A 13,458-nucleotide genomic window follows, 5' to 3' on the forward strand; every position below is an offset into this window, starting at 1 on the left:
AAATGGATATTTCCTACCATCAAAGAGTCTAAATGCATTCCAGTTTATAAGAACAAAGGTTCTATAAACGAAATGAAAATTTATAGATCTATCTGCATACAAAATCAAATTGCAAAAGTTTTCGAGACATCATACTCCACACGATTGACAGCTTATTTGGAGAACTTCCAACTAATGCCATCCATTCAGAACGGATTTCGAAAAAATAAATCAACTAATACTGCAATTTATGACTGTTTGGAATTCATATATAGAGCATTAAATGAAAGAAAAAATGTCGTTGGCCTATTCTATGATCTAAGCCGGGCATTTGATACTATAGACCATAACTTATTAAGACTCAAACTAGAAGCTATAGGAGTTCGTGGTGTTGCTCTAAACTGGGCAACTTCTTACTTGGACAATCGAAAACAATCTGTTGTACTAGATTCCATAAAATCAAAGACAAGAGAAAGTTATCATAAAGGTGTACCTCAAGGCTCCATTCTGGGACCTCTTTTCTTTATAATATTCACGAGCGACATAAAGAACACCTGTGTTGCTGCAGATCAAATCATTCTCTATGTAGATGATACGAATATTTTAATGTCCAGAACAAATAATGAACAACTAGTAAAGAATGGTAATAAGGCATCAAAGGAAATCAGTGACTATTGTAGTAAAAATGGACTAGCACTAAACACCGCTAAGACCTATCATATTCGATTCTTACCAAAAAATATGAATCCTGATAATGATCCCTACTTAACAGTCAATGGAAAATCGATAGAAAGCAAAGAGAGTATGAAGTTCTTAGGTGTTGTGCTTGATAGGGAACTTTCATAGGGAAACCATATCACCACTTTATGTTCAAAACTCAGCACAATCACATACATTATTAGGAATCTGAGGGATACAGTGTCAGCTGATGTACTGAGAATACTTTATTTCGGACTAGCACAGTCAGCTATGCAATATGGAATAATATTTTGGGGATCCTCAACTCACATACTAGGGGCTTTTCGTTCTCAGAAAAAAATCATCAGAGCTATGAATAAAACTCACCCTTCAGAATCTTGTAAGCCACTATTCCGATATTCTAAAATACTAACGTTACCTTGTCTCTACATCTTGAACTTGATATTGTTTATACAGGACAATGAAAATACGTTTCTGAAAAATGATCAAATACATGCACATGATACAAGGAATAAGAAAAATATTCATCTGCCCTTTTCCAGGCTTCTCATTGGTCAAAATTCCCCAAAATATGTTGGTGTAAAAATCTAATAGATATGAGCGGTAGCAAGTCAGCAGTTAGGACTAGAATATCAACATATCTCAGCGATAAAGCTTTCTATAGCGTAGAAGAGTTTCTGGGCTCCTGATTATATTTTATAATTATAATTGTACAAACCTCAACTGATTTCGTTGTGTAATTGTTATAATTGTACATTCTTATTATACTCTTTTTTTATATCACTAAATAGTGTCCCTTTGCTGCAGTTGTACCATATTCCCACTTTATAATCCATATATATATATATATATATATATATATATATATATATATATATATATATATATATATATATATATATATATATATATATATATATATAACACTAGATATTGTATTGTCTATATTTTATCAATTTTAGTCAATCTACTTTATATACAAATATTTTTTTGACTAGTCCGATAAGTTACATATTCTGTAGTTTTCACCACACAATGTGTACTCTTTTGTGATGAATAAAATGATTCTGATTCTGAGTTGTTAGGTCAAAAGTGAGTGGGTCTATTCGTCCCTCCACCGCAACCCGCAAGAGTTTATTGTGGCTCAAAAAAATAGAATCTCTCAAAATTATAGCATTTTCAATTCAATCTGTTCAATGTTTTCTGCCTTCATAATGTGTATAATTCAAGTATAATTATTTAGTTATACTTTCTTTTGTGTTAATAATGTATAAAAAAACATAGAAAGTTTTATTTCTCATTTTTCAATTGAATAAAAGTTAAATAAAGAAGGTTGTAGAACAGTTTCTTGTGGGACACCGAACTGAACTTTACTTGGATCACCCGTAATTCACTCATGATTTCATTATTTTTTTAAAAACTTATTATTTTGTCCTTAATCCAAACTGATGTGAAAAAAAATTCATAAAAATTTGCGCTGAAATGTTTGTAGCCTAATATAGAATTTTTTTTTATAAAATTTGATTTCAATATTCAATACAGTTGCCTTCGAGGGCGACATTAACATTGAAGGGGTCATACAATTTTTCGATACTATTTTTATAGTACGATTTGTCTTTAGCCTCAAAATAGGCCTCAGTTTCAACGATTACCCCTTCATCGGCGTTAAAGTTCTTTCCAGCGAGCGTTCTCTTGAAGTCTTAGAACAGGAAAGAGTCGCTGGGGGCCAAATCTGGAGAATACGGTGGATGCGGAAGCAATTCAAAGCCTAATTCATGTAATTTTGCCCTTGTTTTCATTGATTTGTGACACGGTGCATTGTCTTGATGAAACAGCATTCTCTTTTTCTTCAAATAGAGCCGATTTTCCGCTATTTCGTCCTTCAAACGCTCCAATAAAGCTATGTAATAGTCGCTGTTGATAATTTTTTCCCTTTTTAAGATAGTCTATGAATATTATACCATGTGCATCCCAAAATACTTATACCATAACCTTGTCAGCCGACTGTTGCGTCTTTGCACGCTTTGAAGTCAAATTCAATTCAAATTTATTAACAAATGTACAATATCAAAAGAATATTAATAAATATTAAAAAATTGTTAGTACATTCATAATATTTTAACACATTCTGCTAAGTGTAAACACTTGTGTTTAACTAAGTTAGTTGAAAAATAAAGATTATGTTAACTGTTGATAAATATTGTTCATGAAAAAGTAATTTGAAATGAAGAAATGTATCAACAATAGTATTTTATTATGAATGAGGGTGAAATAAATCATCTGTTGAACTGAATTATTTCAATGTGAGCACATTTTCAATTTTTTCTTCATTATCTAATATCCAATTGTGCAGCGTGACACATTCTGTTGAACTCCAAGAAGGTAACTTGTACGTTTTATATATAATTGAGTTCTTGATTTGACTACTTGTTGGGATAGAAACCTCTGATTGGCAAGCTTGTCTAGTATTGTGATGAGGCAGAGAAGTAAAGGTACCTTTGTTCTTATGTATAAGACTAGTCCAGTCATTATAGTAAGTTCATCTCGGAATTCGAGTTACCCAGCTGTAAGTCTGTAAATACTTGTATATTGACACCCTAAAAGTTGTCTCAAAACCTACATATGGTAGGGTGTAAGCAACTATTAAATTTCAAGGTCAAAGGTCACAAAAATCGGTTTTTGCGCTTTTTTTTTATAAATATCTCATTTCCTATGGGTTTGTTGCTATTTGTATTTATTATCAATATTGTAGAATACAAAATTCTCTACAAATTTTGTTTAAAAAAATTTTTTATACGGTGAACCGTTTTCGAGATAGAAGGCGGAGAGCACGCGGTCACAGCATCACTTCAGGTCAACCGGTGCCTCCGGTCGAAAACGCGCCATATATAGTTGATGAACTATCGATAAATTAATGATTATAAATATTTGTCAATTTTTATTAACTATTATATTATATTTTATAATTTTTTTCCCAACTTATCCACTTTTTATTCAGTATTAATTTATTTAACAACACTTACCTGCCCATGTAATTGCAGAATTGTTAATGAAAATATAGGAATTATATTTGAATTTTAACCTAATTAATATTTATAACTTCTTACATGATGAAAAAAAAACAAATAAATTATGAATTAATCTTTTTATTAAAAAATATCATTGAATATATTTATTTTTATTGAAAGTAAAGAAATGGAATAAAGGGTACAAAAACTACAATTTATAATTATCTTCTTCCTCTTCATCGTCGTCTTCTGGTAAATTTCAAACTGGTCTTCAACGACATTTGTCTCAAGTTCTTCCATAATTTCGGGGTCAAAGGTTCCATCTTCGTTAATGTCGCTCTGATATGGTAGAGCATTGAGACAAGCTTGCCCATTACATTGGCCACAAGCTAAAGAGCATTGCAAGCCCGCTTTCCTGCATCCGCATCGCGAACCACAACCACTCTTGCAGTTGCAGAAAATTGTATTAACAAATATTCTGGAGCAGGTGGTAAAATTGTCATGATAGGCTCCAGAAGATCGTTTCGCATTGCCCAACCCCATACCTGGGGTTCCAAATCATGTCCTAACCAAGTTTGAACTTGATAATATACACGGTTGTAATGTTGATGAGCAGCTGCACTGGTTGGTGGAATATTTGAAAGCTGCACAGGTTTATTAAGTTTTGTAGACTTGACGTAATGCATATAACGAAGATGATCGAGACTTTTCACAGATTTCGGAGCATTATAGACTGCCAATAAGGTTTGAGTTCCACTCTCTAATAATAATCAATCTTTCTCTACTCACAGGCCAATTCCCAGATCTTTTAAAAATTTTGAAGACAATACCAGTCTTCAAAAAAGGGGACGAGCGCCTAATTGAAAATTACAGGGCAATTACACTGGTTAGTCCCATCTCCAAAGTCATCGAAAAAGCTACATATGATCGTATAACCTCTTTTTTAGATAAATACGAAATCTTGCATAAGTGTCAACATGGTTTTAGAAAAGGCCGATCCACCGAAACGGCAACGACATAATTCACACAGTACATATACGAAAAACTGAAACAGAATTATTTCGTGTTAGGAATTCTCTTCGACCTATCACGTGCATTCGATACACTGAATCCGCGGATATTGTCTAATACACTCAACTCGCTGGGCATACGAGGCTCGCTGAACAACTGGGTCATTTCATATGTTACCAATCGCCAGCTCGTAGTACAGACAGATGTTATATCAGAATAATTTAGCATAGAACTGGGTGCACCGCAAGGAAGTATCCTAGGCCCACTACTATTCATCTTGTATGTCAATGTGTCACCTCACAAACCACAAGAGGAGACTAATTCATCTGTCGGTAACAAATAAGACAGATGGGTATCCGCGGCTAAGCTAAACAGTGGAGACGGGAGTGGGTTAAACAACTTAGCAAATTTCAAATAGATCTTAATGGGCGCCAGGTGAATTTAATCCTCCAGATACCCTAAGTAACTCACAATATCAATAACTTACCAATTAATATTGGAAATAAAAGATAAAGATCCCCAATATGATTTATTCAGTAATCCTAACTTACATGGAGTAACCAACAACGCTTCTAAGACAACAATGCAATATTCACACTACTACGCGATGTTCAGATGTCAATACAAGAGCGCGGTGTATATAACCACGAATTCAATCAGCCATAAATTACGGTAGTAACGACGCCCAAAAAAAACTACAATACGTCGAGTAAAACTACCACGAAAATTGAGTAGGTGAAATCGTAAATACTAGTATCGGAAGGTAAGACAAACTCGTTTGCGTCGCGTGAGCTCAGGCGTAGGCGCATCGGTGTCAACAAGCAATCGTGAAAGGAAGAAAATACCTCAATTTCCGTTTCACAAATGCATCACTATATCAATCAGGTATAAATAAACAAACACTATATCAAACAGGTATCAATAAACATAAGGGCAAACACTTATTTAAATCACTCAGTATGTCACCAATATTCAAATAAATCAATTATAACTTGCGTGCTCCTTTTGGGCCACCCGGTATATGGTGTTAGACTACTCCGTGGTTCGACGGAAGTGGATCACCCTGTAGTACGGCGGAGATGGATCACCCTGTAGCACCGGTGGATCACCCTGTAGTACGGCGGAGATGGATCATCCTGTAGCACCACCAAGATAGATCACCCTGTAGGGCACGACAAGCTGGACCAGTAATGGATCACCAAATAAGACCCAAAAAGAAAATAGGGAAAAAACCCTTAAAGAAGAAAAAAAAGGAAAACAGGGAAACAGGAAAACAAGAAAACCGGAAAACAGGAAAAAAAAAACCCTGGCCAAGGGGTTTTCTATACGTTTCTTCGTGTGCGGTGCTCTGCACGGAAGTCCTACTGGGACTTGATGAGTGACTGAGGGCCTTCTGTTTCTTATGAATCTAGAGACGAGAAACGAAGGTTGTAGAATTGAAGAGGTGATATCATAGCCAAGACCACATGAGAGATGCGACAGTGATTCAGACATACCTAATTTCGGAAATCCTTCCACCTGGCACGAGTTCGGTAACCACCAAAAATCCTCAAAAGAGCTTAAGTTTCAGACTGCAAATATCCACACCAAAATGACCAATCAGTCTTCCACTATACAATCCTGACTTGTAGAAATAATCCCCGTGAAGGATGGCACAAATACAACCAAATATATCCTACAATCAGTCTGATGGTACGCTTTGAACTCCGAACCAAGCTCATCGAAGGCCAACTTCCGAATACTAAGAGACTACCACATCTGACAGCTAACCAGTTGTTGCCACAGTGCGTCCAATCTACACTACAAGCACCAAGGGGGTGCTGTGCACAACATCATAAATCTATCAATTCCTCCACAGCCACTTGAGACATCATCATCAAGTCCATGACACATCAAAACTCCTTCTCAAAGCAATGCAACCCTAAAACAACCCTTGACAACTTGAGTAGCCGATCAATCCCTCACCCGTGAACAACTGTAGAACTAGTTCGGTGTAGTTCGTCGGAACGACACTACGAAAGTTCGGCGGATGTCAACCAACAGCTGTCTCTTAACCTTGTAATAAATAGAATGTTTACAAAAGTATTCACTCCAACCTATTTTCAACTATTTACCAATCCTTATTCCTGCGATGGAATAGAAACATATAAGGTAAGTCGCCACATCCTTCCCTTTCAGTACAAATATTTAAGCATTCGTATTATGCAGAATATTTACCGAAAATATCAAACAGTATTCAGAAACCCAGAGCTAACTAATATTGTTTTTCAGGCGATATGACTAGGAGAATGCGTAAGTACTGGTCAAAGCAGTTAGTCAGGGAGCATACATTTATTCTTGTACATTTCAGGTATGGTTTTCTATGGAACGGAAGATTCCCATTACTATGATGTTAAATGAATAAAATCTACTTGTAACTTAATGACATTGTTAATATCCTTTGAATAAAGATCTTAAAAGGTAAGGTAGTGTTTTGAAAGGTCACATAGGAGCAGTATTGATCTAGTGCTAAATTGAAACGTAACAAATGATCTGCCTTTACACAATAATAATAATAGTTTATTAACCGTTTGTTGGTACATTAGGTACATATGGTAAGTTAATATTATATTATAATTTGTTACATTAAAGAAAAATAAAATAAACGGACATATGTATAAATAAATAAAATCTTTCCAATTCGTACATATGAATTGGAGCGTCAGTATATAAAAAAAAAAAACAAACATTCAATATCGTTGACCATTTAAAAACTTAACAGTCATGTAAAATCTGTGTCTATCAAATTATCATTTATAAACTCTTGGTAACTATAATAGCACTTTCTAAGTAAAACATTTTTAATTTTGTTTTGAACTACCTTATCATCGACAATTTGTTTCAGCTGATTTGGTAACTTATTGTAAGAACTGATTACATTGTACCGTGGGGAGTTCTCATATAATGAGGTTCTGTGCTGTGGAATTCTTAAAGAAGCTCCATGCCGTGTATTATGTTCGTACTCAGATCCATTTGTCGCAAGAACCGATAAGTTATGTCTTGCGAACAAAACACATTTTAAAATATAAATGGATATGAGGGTTAAAATCTTTTTTTCTATAAAAATGGGCCGACAACTATCCCTGAAATTCAAATTAAATATAAGTCTAAGGATTCTTTTCTGAGCCACAAAAACTCTATTTAAGTCTCTTCCTCTTCCCCAAGCCATCATATTTAAACTAAGTCGAGAGTGAACCATTGCGTAGTAGATATTTAGTAAGCCTGCTTTTTCTAAACTGGGCTTCATCTGCCGTATAGCATAAAAAGCTTTGTTCAGATTTGCACATACATGATTGATTTGTTTTGCCCAATTTAGGTTGGCGTCAAGATGAATACCCAGGAATTTAACTTCTGTGAACGTGTGCAAATCTTCAATGTCGATAACGTTGTGGGGTCGCCATTTCCTGTAAAATTTCACAGCCACTGACTTCGAGGTGTTAAGGATTAGTTTGTTTCTCTGACACCAGGAGCTGAAATCATCGATCACGGTCTTCATGTTGGAAGCAAGTTGTTCAACAGTTGAACCTGATACGGTAGTGGTAGTATCATCGGCAAACATTGTAACATAACCTGTTGTTATATGTTGCGGCATGTCGTTAACATATAGGAGAAAGAGTAGTGGTCCGATAACAGATCCTTGAGGTATACCAAGTTTTACGGCATGAGAATCAGAAAGTACATTATTACAAGAGACATACATAGTTCTTCCCGTCATGTAGGATTTGATCCAATTCTTGATGTTAGATGAGAAATTACATTGTCTTATTGTTTTCAAAAGAAATTCTACGCACACCGTATCGAATGCCTTCGATAGGTCAAAAAAATAGTGATAAGACGTAGTTATTTTTATCAATGAGTGTAAATGTAATCGAGAAGATGGTAGGAAGCTGTTTCAATGGATCTCTTTTTAACAAAACCGTGCTGAGAAGTTGAAAGTATGTTGTTGCTTTCCAAGTAATCGGTTATTCTATTTACTATTATCCTTTCTATTAATTTGGATGAAGAACAGAGCAGCGATATTTGCCTGTAATTGTCAATTTCATTTAAATTGCCTTTTTTGTGGAGAGGAATCACAAGTGCCTTTTTCAAAACATCAGGAAAGATTCCTTGCACCAGAGACTGATCTATAAGAAAAGTTAGTGGTTCAATAATAACGGGAAATATATGTTTGGTAGTAATAATAGAGATTTCGTCCATACCGGAAGATGATTTGTTCTTCATTTCAAATAAGGTTTTTAATATTTCGTATTCGGTGATGGGTGGCGATTTAAATGGACATTTGATATTGATTTCCTTAGCGAGGGTGCATGGAAGGACCATGTTCTGTCCTAAGTGATTTGACATAGCTATTTCTGCTGCATTGGAGAAATGATCGGCAAACACTTCTGCAGTCACAGTTGTGTCAGATATAAGACAATTATTTGTTGTAAGAATAATATCATTTTTTGGGTTACCTATTTTTTCTTCCTAATTCATAATTTATTATGTTCCATGTTTCTTTGGTTTTGTTAGTTGCCTTACTTATTTTAGTCCTGTAATATGTCTGTTTTGCCAATTTAACTTTGTGCCTATGTGCCCTCATATTGTTTTTATAACTTTCCCAAAGGACGCCATTTCCCTGATGAGTGGCAAGAAGCCAGTACATTTCTCTTAGGTTTTTCCCTTCTTCAATAATATCCGGGGATATCCACTTTTTGTTAGGTTTATTTTTCAGAACAACTTTTTTAACTGGACATGAAACATCAAAGCACCATACTAGAGCATTGAAGAAATGTGAGACAGCGTCATCTATTGGCATGTACGGGAGAGACATTCATGTATGCAGATGATACCTCAATAGTGGTGCATGGCAAAACGCCAGAAGAAGCAAATAACAGGGCCCTTACAGTCATACATGAATTTCATGAATGGTGCCAAAGAAATCTACTTTTAATCAATATTAGTAAGACAACATGCATTGAATTCACTGGAATGGAATTTTTAGGCACATTCATCGACTGGAACCGGCACATTGACTTTATCTGCAAAAAACTCAGTAGCCAGTGCTTTGCGATTAAGCAACTGAAGAGATCCTTGAACATGAAATCTCTACTAAATGTATACTATGCATTAGTTCACTCAGCTCTGAATTACAACATTATGTCATGGGGAAATAGCACAGAGATGGAAAGACCGTTTGTAATACAAAAAATTCGTGTAATATTTGATCTTTCCTATAACGAATCATGCCGAGATACTTTCATACGGAACAATATCCCTACTTTAACTAGTATATATCTCATGAAAATTCTAATGTATGTCAAAACAAACATCAATTACTTTGAGAAAGTCGGAGATATTTCAAAGTATGCCACTAGAAATTCTAAAAATTTGCGACTGGGCAGGGTTAATCACGCATTCTTTAAAAAAAACTGGAATCTACAGAGGATGTTCTTATTTCAACTTGCTTCCTCACAATATCAAATGTTCGTCCGTAATAATCTTCAAAAAAGAACTGAGAAAGATTATGAACAAAGATTGCTTCTACAATATACAAGAATTTGAAAATTATTTAAAAACTATAAATAGTAGTAGGTACATAACCAATAAATAAACCTTGTTGGCATAATTAGTGGGTATAATTGTTTACCTGTACTCTAGTTTTGTGTAAGGTCAGTTGGTATATTGTAATGTTATCTGGACCTGTATCTTGATTGCGATTTTCAGTTATACATAACTCACATCTGTGTATACTAACACACAAATAGTGTATCGGTGTACACAGTGTATTAGTATATACATGGATTTCATCTCCAGTATAATAAGTTTGTATCTGTTGTATGCTATTTAATTGTATACAATTCATATTTTATGTAATTTCCCCCTCTGAGGTACTTCAAGTTATACAGATGCTGAAAAAGTCTTCGACAACGGATGTATATGGTTTGAGTGATTCACTCTTGAAAGAAACTGTAGACAGTTTAGTAGAACCGTTCACAGTTTTGATTAATAACTGTTTTATCCAGGGTATATTTCCAAATGCATTTAAAATATCAAAAATTTTACCTCTACACAAAAAAGATGATCTGGAAGAGCTTGACAATTACAGACCAATTTCTATTATCGTTATTTTTTCTAAGGTTTTTGAAATACTACTAAAAGACAGACTTTCGAGATATTTGGAGAGATTTGAACTGTTGTCTTCAGCTCAATTCGGTTTCCGTAGAAAAAAATCTACAACAAAAGCCCTCCTAGAGATTTTAGAAAGCATAGTCGAGGGTTTAGAGAGACATGGTCATTCAGTACTTACCATGTGTGATCTCTCCAAAGCTTTTGATTGTGTTTCACACGAACTTTTAATAGAAAAACTTACATTCTATGGCATTAGAGGCACGCCGTTGAACCTGTTCAAGTCTTACTTAGAAGGTAGACAACAGTTTGTCCATCTTAACAACAGTTCTGATTCAGAACTGAAAATCATAAAACATGGAGTACCGCAAGGTTCTGTTCTTGGACCCCTGTTGTTTATCATCTACATTAATGACCTATGTTTTCACATGAGGACGAAATGTCAAATTGTCCTATTTGCGGATGATACCTCTTTCATCAGTTCAAACAGCAACATTTCACGTCTTCTTGATAATGCTGAAACCTTGATGACTAAAGCGGAAGCTTGGTTCTCTGCCAATAACCTTCGACTGAATAAAGGGAAGACACAAAACCTCATAATTTCCTGTAATAATCAGATCACGTTAGGTAAGCATTGTAAATTGCTTGGGGTTGTTTTAGATGATCGTTTGAACTGGACTCCTCATATAGATATATTGAGTAAGAGACTATCCAGTCTCTTATTTTTGCTTAGACAGCTCAGGTACTGCCTCAATTCGAGCATGTTAAAAATGTTTATTTTGGATTATTTCATTCTGTGATCAGCTATGGTGCGATTCTGTGGGGTAATGCTGTTGATTCCTCAAAAATATTCAGGTTACAAAAACGCGCAATAAGACTATCAGCTGGGGCTAGGTATAGAGACCACTGTCAACCACTGTTCAAAACAATGAGGATTCTACCACTCCCTTGTGTGTATATATACCAAAATTTACTAGAAATCCATTCAGAAAGGCAGAATATACAAAAAGTTTCTGGCCTGCATCATTACACTACCCGGGCTGCTACGGCTGATGATTTAGTATCATCAGGTTACAGGTTGTCCAAATCTGAGAAAAATTCATTAGATTTCAAACTATATAATAAATTGCCCTGCGAATTTAGATCAATGAACGAGAAATTGTTCAAAATAAATGTAAAAAATTATCTTCTCGAACATTGTTTTTATTCTGGAGACGAGTTTATTCAGACAAAAATTCAATTTTGACGTGTATTACCCAATTTATGTGATTGTGATATATTTTATATTGTATACCTGAAGGTTTTTAGATAATGTTATTATATATTCATTCAATATGACATATTAATTGTGATTGACTTGCTATAAACCATATCATGTATGCTATATCTAAATATCTATCTAAGCTTACCTTGGTTTATATCCTTGTTGACGTTCACAATCCATGTCTATGGAAGATGTGTTTAGTATATATACCTTATACATTTTACATTTCATTTTATGTATTTCTGACTTACCTAATCCATGTAATAGTGGCAATGAAGGAGAAAATAAATATCTATCTATTATATTGTTGGTGTTGGGACCGCGGTTGCTGAGAATACGTGCGTTATGTATGCAGATGACACATCACTTTTAATTTCGGACAAAGACGACACAATTTTGAAAGAAAATTGTAACACGGTGTCAAATCATTTGATTTCATGGTGCCGCCAACTCACTTCATTTCAATTCTCGAAAAACTTTATTATTACGGTTTCATCACAGGCAAAAAATCTGTTCAAATCTAGAAATTAAATTTAATGAGAATGAAAACACACTTTCTTTATCTGATGAATGTAAATTTTTGGGACTCACGCTAGATAATTGTCTGAACTGGAAGAGTCATTGCAACAAACTGATATCAAAACTAGGTTCTCTTTCGTATCTGATACGAAATCTTAAGCCAATATTAACCACTGAACAGTTGAGTAAATTATTACTATGCACATATAGAATCTAGAATCAGATATGGCATTTGTTTTTGGGGAAGCTCTTCATTGACTCCAAATGTATTTATTGCTCAGGCGTTAATCAGAGAACCTCCTGCAGAGATTTATACAAACATTTGAAAATTCCAACTTTCCCGGATATTTTAATTTTTGAAATGTGAGTATTCATTCACACCAATAGGTCGAAATATGATCGCATTTCATCTTACCATAATGTAAATACAAGAAAGTGCAATGATTTTTACATAAATCCCGTCAAATATAATATAACTGCTAACTCACCTTCTTACTTGGGGCTAAAACTTTATAACAAACTGTCTGACTCATTGAAAACTACCGACAGAATTCAGGTTTTCAAAACCATCCTTAAAAGGTTTTTATTAGAACATTTTTATACTATAGATGAATTTCTCAATCTTCCATAATATTATTACCTATCACATTAATTTAATGAAGCTAAAGTTGAATGAAGTTGATATGTTTTGTATGCATATGACAACCTTTCATGTATGTTTGGTTTAATTTTACTCTAAGTATTATTTTATGTATATGTACAAATGCTATTTGACCTATCCTATAACTTTGTAAGTTCTACAGGATGAATAAAGTGATTTGATTTGAATAA

The 13,458-nt window shown here is 34.4% G+C and overlaps 1 protein-coding gene and 1 long non-coding RNA gene across 9 annotated transcripts in view; both read left to right on the plus strand.

Moving 5' to 3' along the window:
• Positions 1 to 13,458, plus strand: part of LOC141483248 (uncharacterized) — a 403,587-nt gene that overhangs the window by 104,117 nt on the left and 286,012 nt on the right. The window lies entirely within an intron of this gene.
• LOC141483257 (uncharacterized) lies at positions 6,743 to 11,927 on the plus strand. Its single transcript, XR_012465985.1, has 3 exons — positions 6,743 to 6,848; positions 6,969 to 6,989; positions 7,048 to 11,927. It is a non-coding gene; the product is annotated as an uncharacterized lncRNA (long non-coding RNA).

This window comes from Leptinotarsa decemlineata, unplaced genomic scaffold, assembly GCF_025532065.1.
Source record: "Leptinotarsa decemlineata unplaced genomic scaffold, Ldec_3_MD MMD2_tig00003192_RagTag_RagTag, whole genome shotgun sequence".
Classification (NCBI taxonomy): Eukaryota; Metazoa; Arthropoda; class Insecta; order Coleoptera; family Chrysomelidae; genus Leptinotarsa; species Leptinotarsa decemlineata.